This window comes from Oculina patagonica, chromosome 2 (assembly GCF_052425735.1).
Source record: "Oculina patagonica isolate OP01 chromosome 2, crgOcupat, whole genome shotgun sequence".
Taxonomy (NCBI): domain Eukaryota; kingdom Metazoa; phylum Cnidaria; class Anthozoa; order Scleractinia; family Oculinidae; genus Oculina; species Oculina patagonica.
The window spans coordinates 41,641,511-41,649,647 of record NC_135759.1 but is presented as its reverse complement, the minus strand read 5'-3'; the positions used below and the strand labels follow the sequence as shown (position 1 = coordinate 41,649,647).

Here is an 8,137-nt window from a genome sequence, read left to right as displayed (position 1 = left end):
TTAACCACTGAAGTTTTTTCTGATATTGTGTCGTTTCGCTGCCTCGTCCCCAGGCGTCCTCGTCTTTGGTCGTGCACGGTTCGCTTGGTGTTGTGGGACTGACGTGCACGGTTCGCTTGGCGTTCTGGGCCTGATGCGGACGGGGAAGCGGACGCGCTCCGCGGCTCGCTCCCTAACCATCAATCCCCGCGCTCCCTGTTTTCCCGCCTTACCGCCTCAACGTCCGGCCAATCGGCGCCTGGGGACGAGGCAGGTCGAGTCGCGTGTGTAGCCAAGGGAAAACTATGAGGGGTTATCCCCGCCATAATTGTTTTTTCATTTTAAAGTAGTGTTCTTCTTTTTATTGTAGCAGCTGTCATTTCGCTTTAGTCGTTTCTCTTCTGCGAAAGGCACATTTTGTGAAATTACGCGTCAAGTTCCATCAAATACGGTTATGCAGAATTTAGAATGCCCCCATTTGGAAAATTCTGGGTGCTCAATTTGAGCAGAATTCAGGAAGTCAAATTTGACAGAATTTGGTCCCTCGAATTTTGCGAAATTCAACTCACTGAGCTCTCAAACATACTTGTCAGCGGTTTTGCTTATAAGAAGTACTGATATTCAAGTTAAATTCACGTAAACGTCTCTCAACTGTTCGTTGACTAACACCCAGAAGCGAAGCTATTTGTGGAATGTTAAATCAATGTGGGGAATTAGAAAGGATAGCCGACACTGACCCGTCTTCACTAGATTTTATTCTTCTCTTTGATTCTCGCTAGATTTCACAACTCTTTGACTCGACTGACTGAAAGATTACTTCGACTAAAAGCTAAATAAATCACAAAACAATTGTTTCTTATCTTCGACGCACACCTTAGCTAAAGAACGCTGATTGGCTAGATACGAATCTTCTATAGTCAGGCGGTTATGTGCAGAATTTTGGGTGAATTGTGCACTTTGGGTTAAAAGCATGAAATTTGGTGTACAGTAAGGTTTCTTAATGCCCATTAACATCTGATATGGAGCCACTTTGAAAATTCACTCAGAGAGCAGTTAAAGGGGAATTTTAAAAATGGCCGCCATCTTGACCGGAAGTGAAATATTTAATTACCGGAAGTTATTAGAAAAAGGTCTACACGCCCTTGGAGTGACATAATGTGTTAATCGAAGGTAAATAAACTTGTTGTCTAAAGGTTTGAAGATGAAAATGAGTTAAAATATGAGTATTACAGCTAATTATCTTTAATGAAAGCAAAACCGGAAGTGAATAGGACCTTTAGAAAGGACAGTCTGTGAACGAGCATTAATTTGTTGTAGTTCGGAGTTGTTGTCCATTGTTCCTGTTAGATTTTGTTTAACTGTACACTGTTAACCACCAAGAAAATTTCAAACTTATGTAAAGCCTGATAATTTAAGACATTTATACATTATTTTTGTAGACTTAAATGAAACTTAATACAAGCTTGATTTGATTTTTTTGTTATGTACTGGGATGGTATACGGTAAACATGCATATAACAGATATTATTATACATTGGTGTCACCAGCTTGATTTTGATTGGCTTTAAGCACGCAGCTAATTCTTGCTTGCTGTTTCTCCTACGTCATACCTACAGACATTAGATTTTACATATGTAGAAGTGACGTCATACCTACAGACAATAGTTTTATTTATTCAGATTTTGCAGATTTTGTGCAGATTTTGTGCGCGCTCTTGTCTTTACAAGTGTAGCTCAGGAATGTGCATAATAAAACAATTATTGGATTCGGTTTTCGCATGATAGCGATAATTATCAAGGCCTCAGTTTCTGTTATCCTCCTCAGCCTTCGGCTTCGGCAGATAACAGAAACTTTGGCCTTGATAATTATCGCTATCATGCTCAACCTCATCCAATAATTGTTAAATAGTTGTGAAAAAAAAAACTTGTCGTATAACTTATTAACAGCATACGGTTTCAAATCAGTAAGTATTTTATTTTTGATCGAATAAAATTGGCCCGGGAGAGACTGGTTCAATTACCCATAATACCCAATTCCTGGAGTGTGCATAAGCAGAGTATTCCTTGAGCAGGCCACTTCCACCATATACAGGTACAAAGTCTGTCGCTGAATTACCAGAGTCCTACAATGAAGTTTCCCCAGTTGTACTTCCTAGTAAAAATCCTTCAGTCCCCAAGGTGCAAAGTGATATGCGAGGAGATGGCCAGATTGTAACAAGAGTAGTGGCAGAAGAATTTGAATGGTTAGAAGATGTGAAGGAAACTGTTTCAAATGATGGTCAAGGTTTGCCACAGAACAAGAGCATTTCGTGGTCAATCCATCACTCAAACCGATGTGGTAGCAAAGAAACAAACACTAAGCCTGCAATATCTTCCCTACTGCCCCTCTTTCCCGATCAAGCAAAGTCAGCTGCGATGATATGCCATTTCTTGAACATCATCAAAGCATCTGTGGATCACCTTAATCCCGGTCAGATTCCAGTAGTAGCTATGGATCAGCCATTGTATGCATTGGCCAAGCAAATTCAATTGATATTTCCAGAAAAGTAAGGAGAAAGGTGATTTGTTATCATGTTTGGTGGGCTTCACGTTGGAATGGCCTCCTCGACAGGCAGTGCAGACTCTTTCCTCAAGGCCACAAGTGTCACCCGGACAAGACGTGCTTCTAAGCAAGGCATACATGAGATACAAAGAGCGTTTAGAACCTGAAGCTGATGTTGTGCCATTCAGTGACTGGTGTATGAAGAAGGTAGCCACAGTCCCGCAGTTCCACTTTTGGTACCTCAGGCTTCAACTGGAACTGCTGGCAAATTTTGTGCTGATCTACATCGACGCACTATTGAAGCTTCTTCCATGGTTTTTTGGACTGGACCATACGAACTATGCTAGATGGTTACCAATTCACATGCGAGACATGCATCGTCTGAATGATGTGTCACCAGATGTCGCCTTACAATTCAAGCAGGGAAAGTTTACCGTGAACAAGACGTCAAAGAATTTCTGAAGTATCCCAATCGACTATGCTCACGAACAAGACAATGCTTTGGCGAAAGGAGATTGTGGTGCTGTGGGGTTGATGGAGAATCCGAGTGCTCTTTGTCGGTGGATGGAATCAGGGCCGGAGATAGCTAGAATCATCAACGAGTTTGAGAACAGCATGGTAACAGGATCCACGCAAGACGAGCACAGAGCAAAACACCACGAAGATACAAGAAGTTTGCAATCTTTGTTTTATAGAGATGTTACAGCACTTACCAGAGCAACTGAAGAAATGGGCAACTCCTTCATGGAAGAAACCGAAGATCTCTTAGTTTTGGATACTAAAGAGATAGTGGCCTCGGATGCATTGGTAAGACTGTGCTAGGTTGAAAAGGTTGGAATAGCACAGTATGAGTCATTCATAGATGAACGCTTGATGCAGCAAAGCAAGTCATTGTACGACCCAATAAAGAGGAACAATTTTAGTGGTGTTTAACGGTCTTGCATCAAATGTGGCATCTAAGATCAAGCAGCAGTTGTCATCTGCAAGAAATGATTGTTTGCTTTTTTCAAGGTTATACCTTTCTTGTCAAACGAGGAAGGGGAACCTGGATGAGTTTTCCAGCACGAAAACCAAAGTTGTCCACCGTCGCTATCACAGGGTGGTAAGAAAGTTGGAACTAGCTGAATGTCTCCAGTCTTTCACAACTCCACAAGCAAAGATGCCCGAGGCTGTTGATGCCATCATCATCGATGGCTCAGTAGTAGGTAAATAAAGCTTGTAACAGAGAAAACATTCAAAGAATATTCAGGACAGCGTTTTCTACCCTACATTCAATCTCACATCTCTCATGCTAAGCGCCTTGATGTAATGTGGGATGAATACATTGCCAACAGTTTAAAGGCCACGACAAGAAGCAAACGAGGGCAGGGTGCTAGGAGACGCGTACAGGCAACCAATCAAATACCACGCAACTGGCAACAGTTCCTGAGAAATGATGAAAACAAGCGAGAACTCTTCCAGTTTCTAGCTCAGGGTGTAGCATCATTGCAGGAGGCGAAACAATTCATCACAACTAAAAGCAAGGATATCCTGTGTACTCTTGCTCATAACAACATCGCGAATGTGGCTCCACGTACGCATGAAGAAGCAGATACCGGGATAATTTTGCATGCCGCAGACGCAGTCCAGGAGGGTCACCGCAAGATTGTGCTACGGAAAGTTGACACCGATGTCCTTGTTTTAGCGATAGCACTTGCCGGAAGTCTCCAGGAGCAACAAGTTGAAGTCTGGATTGCAATGGGAACTGGCTCCGATTTGCGTTACATAGCTGCACACGAGATCTCAAACAGCCTGGGATTGGATATGTCCAAGTCTCTACCTGTATTTCACGCATTTACAGGATGCGATACGGTGTCCTGCTTTGCTGGGAGAGGCAAAAAGACTGCTCTTACAGCATGGAAGAGCTACCCAGCCGTCACAGATGCCTTCGTGCAGCTAGTGACTACACCTGCTCCTGTAGTCAGTGAAGCATGAGGGCACATCTAGAACAGTTCGTCATACTCTTGTACGACAGAACAAGCAACAAAACAAATGGTAATGTAGCCAGGAAGAAACTGTTTGCACATTAAGGCAGAGCGTATGATGCAATCCCATCCACTCGGGCGGCCCTGTTACAGCACACAAAGAGAGCTGCTTATCAAGCTGGTCACTGTTGGGGACAAGCACTTACCCCAAACCCAAATCCTGCTTCGCCAGGCGATTGGGGATGGATTTTCAAGGAAGGAGAATGGCAGCCTTTTTTCCAGAGTACTTTTCAGATGGGATGCAAGCTTGCATGTTGCTTTGCAAGACCGTTTTTGAAATGCACTGCCCTTTGCAGTTGCTGTGACGAATGCAATAACCGATGATTACATAGTAATGGTCAACAACGAACATTCGATTCCGCAATGACGAAAGTCGAATGATTTTGGATAAATAAAATGACAGGTTGTGTAAGCCATGCTGCGTTCTGTACTAACAGCATCGAATGAGTGATGATAACAGTTAGGTCACAGGAAACAAGTTTTATGAACACAATAATTGATTGTGTGAGGCATAGTTGACATAGAGCTTTGACTAAAAACATTGAAAAAGTGATGATAGCAGTACTAGTTAGGTCGAACAAGTTTTATGAAAACAATGTTCGATTGTGTAAATCATAGTTGTTACTCAGTTCTGTACTCAAAGCAGCTAATGGTCGATTGTGAACAAGTAGAAAGAGAGCTGGTTCATTAAGTCCAGTGTATCAGTTGAGACTCTTACAAGAAAATTAAAGGCAATGCAGTGCTGTGCGTAATTTATGTTTTTATTGTTATAATTAAAGGTAAAACTATCGTTTATGTTATTTCTAGCCACTTTAAGTGAAAGAAACAACTTAATCATGGATATCGATGCTTTAACAAACACTTGCCGTAAAGCACATGTCGCTTCCGGTCCGAAATGGCGGCCATTTTGAAAATTCGCGTAAACTTTCTAAAAATATCGATCTTTTGTAAATTTAAAAAATCAGTTTCTCCTTCCAAGGACTACAATCATTGTTACCAACAAAATTAATTGTTGTAAGATCAAGAAAACAAGATTAAATAACACTTACATTTAAAATAAATTCTACTTCCGGTTCAAAATGGCGGCCATTTTTAAAAACCGTCATAACTCGAAAAAAACCGGGTTTTTTCGGTGGCTCCATATCCATATCCGTTAACCACATGAAAATGCTTCTTGATGCAAAATTTCATGCTTTTAACCGAAAGTGCACAATTTTTTCACATAACCGCCTGACTACTAGACATAAGATTAACAAAGATTTCCAGACAAACATTTCACAATCACTATTTCAATTTGATATCTTTGGTATTAATAATCCTGTTTCCGAACATCTACGTTCTACGAGAATTTGTAGCTGTTCTTGAGAAACGTCTAACTTTGGCCGTCCACACTGCCCAGTAAAATACAACCTGCCTGAAATGCATCTGTACTATCGTTAGCGCTGGTAACCGCTTCTCTCGCTTCACGAACGAGGTGGATTATACGTGCGTGAGCTCCAGTGTCCAAGTATCTCGCAAGCACATTTAACACCCAATCTAACCTGAAAACTGTATAATCAAACGTATCGGAATCGTGGTTGCTACCCTCTAAAAATGTCACTACATCAATAAGATGAGTACGAAGGCATTCACGCACTTCACTCTACCGTCGCGGCGGCCATGTTTTATGCTGAGTGACCGCTCCTTTTGCTTTTTAAGCAAAACCGCTGACAAGTATGTTTGAGAGCTCAGTGAGTTGAATTTCGCAAAATTCGAGGGACCAAATTCTGTCAAATTTGACTTCCTGAATTCTGCTCAAATTGAGCACCCAGAATTTTCCAAATGGGGGCATTCTAAATTCTGCATAACCGTATTTGATGGAACTTGACGCGTAATTTCACAAAATGTGCCTTTCGCAAAAGAGAAACGACTAAAACGAAATGACAGCTGCTACAATAAAAAGAAGAACACTACTTTAAAATGAAAAAACAATTATGGCGGGGATAACCCCTCATAGAAAACATGTTTACTTTGATTTTGGTGGACTTGATAACGGATCTTCTCACAAGCTCTTTGATGGCTAACATGAACACAGGCCAAAAAACAAAAGGTGGGCGTTTAATTTGTGTTTTTGCTTTAATAATATACATACAAAAATTCTGCATGCCCGGGTTGAACCCTTTTAAAACTGAAAACTAATCGGGGCAGCCATTTCTTTCGTTGAAAACCATCACTTCGCATCCGTAAGCTCACTTTCAGCCCGGGCTGAAGTTTTAACGCGATTACATGAGGCTTTTCAGCCCGATTGCAAATTAGCCCGGTTAGCCCGGGATGAAACTTTCTTCATGTGATCGCAAACGTCTTTTCAAAAAGATTTGTTTTGGAAGCCGAGCTGAAATCTCAACCCGGCAAACCAGGTTGAAATTGCAGCCAGGACTGAAATTCGCCATGTAATCAGACCCTGAGGTAGGGAAAAGAGTTTATCAGCGGAAAACAAAGGGCTCTGCTCACAGGGTAATAATAATAATCTTTTATTATGAAGCCTTCATTCACTATACAGTGGTTTTCAGAAAGGTCCTAACTAAGATTAAAAATACTTAATAAGACTATATACAATAAAACGAAAAATACCTAAGAATTAAAAACTATTATTAAAAACTAACTTGAATACAAAAGAAAGAATTAACTAAAAAACCTACTTAGAACGCTACGCTTAAAATTTACAAAATCAAGTGCATTTCTAGTGTCTCTGTCTAGGTTATTCCAATCTTTCAGAGAGTGATAACACACTCTCTGCTTTCCCCAATTTTTGGTTACATGAGGTAGCCTAAGCATGTCTTTATTCCTTGTGTTATAGCTATGAATGTCCCTGTTAGCTAGTAACTCCATAGAGTGATCCATAAGTCCATTTATACACTTATAAACATATATACAGCGATGATAAAATCTACGTTGTTCTAGGTTAAGCCACTTTAAAGCTACGAGGGCATCAGAAGCTGACGAATAAAGTGGTCTGTCCAGGATGATTTTCGCGGCTTTGTTTGTAAAACCTGTAGGTCATTCATAAGCTCCACATTGTTCTTGTCGCCCCACACAAGATCAGCATAATCAAAAATTGGTAAAACAAGGCTGTTGTAGAAAAGTAGGCGAGCGGTGAAAGGTAACAAATGTTTGATCCTACGTAAAAGACCAAGTCGCTGATTTACTTTAGAAATTACATACTCTACATGATCAGACCATGTGAAGTCTGAGGCCAGCTTAATCCCTAAATATTTAAACGTACTAACACTATCTAATTTACAATCAAAAATAGATAGAGACATTGAGGAAATATTTACTAATTTTCTGTTGCTACCGATTAACATGGATTGACTTGAGGCAACCATGAAAATGACATGTATCATCCTTTGCATTGCTCATATTTTCTGTCGAACTAATCACTGTTTTTTTCGTATCTGCCGAATCAGACAACTGTTGCCTAGTTGGTTCGACTGATTTACTCCAAGGGTTGGCGGTCAATAGGTACTTATACATTTCCTCGCGTGTTGAGCGCTCGATTAATTTTAGCAAAAAAGGCCATTTTTGCAAAAAAAAAGGCAAGGGTGAATACCATT

General features: G+C 40.7%; 2 pseudogenes; one reads left to right on the top strand and one right to left on the bottom strand.

Moving 5' to 3' along the window:
• Window positions 1–2,168: 2,168 nt before the first annotated feature.
• On the top strand, window positions 2,169–3,733 carry LOC144642378 (uncharacterized; annotated as a pseudogene).
• Window positions 3,734–7,031: 3,298 nt separating this feature from the next.
• On the bottom strand, window positions 7,032–8,095 carry LOC144641582 (uncharacterized; annotated as a pseudogene).
• Between the last annotated feature and the right edge of the window lie 42 nt (window positions 8,096–8,137).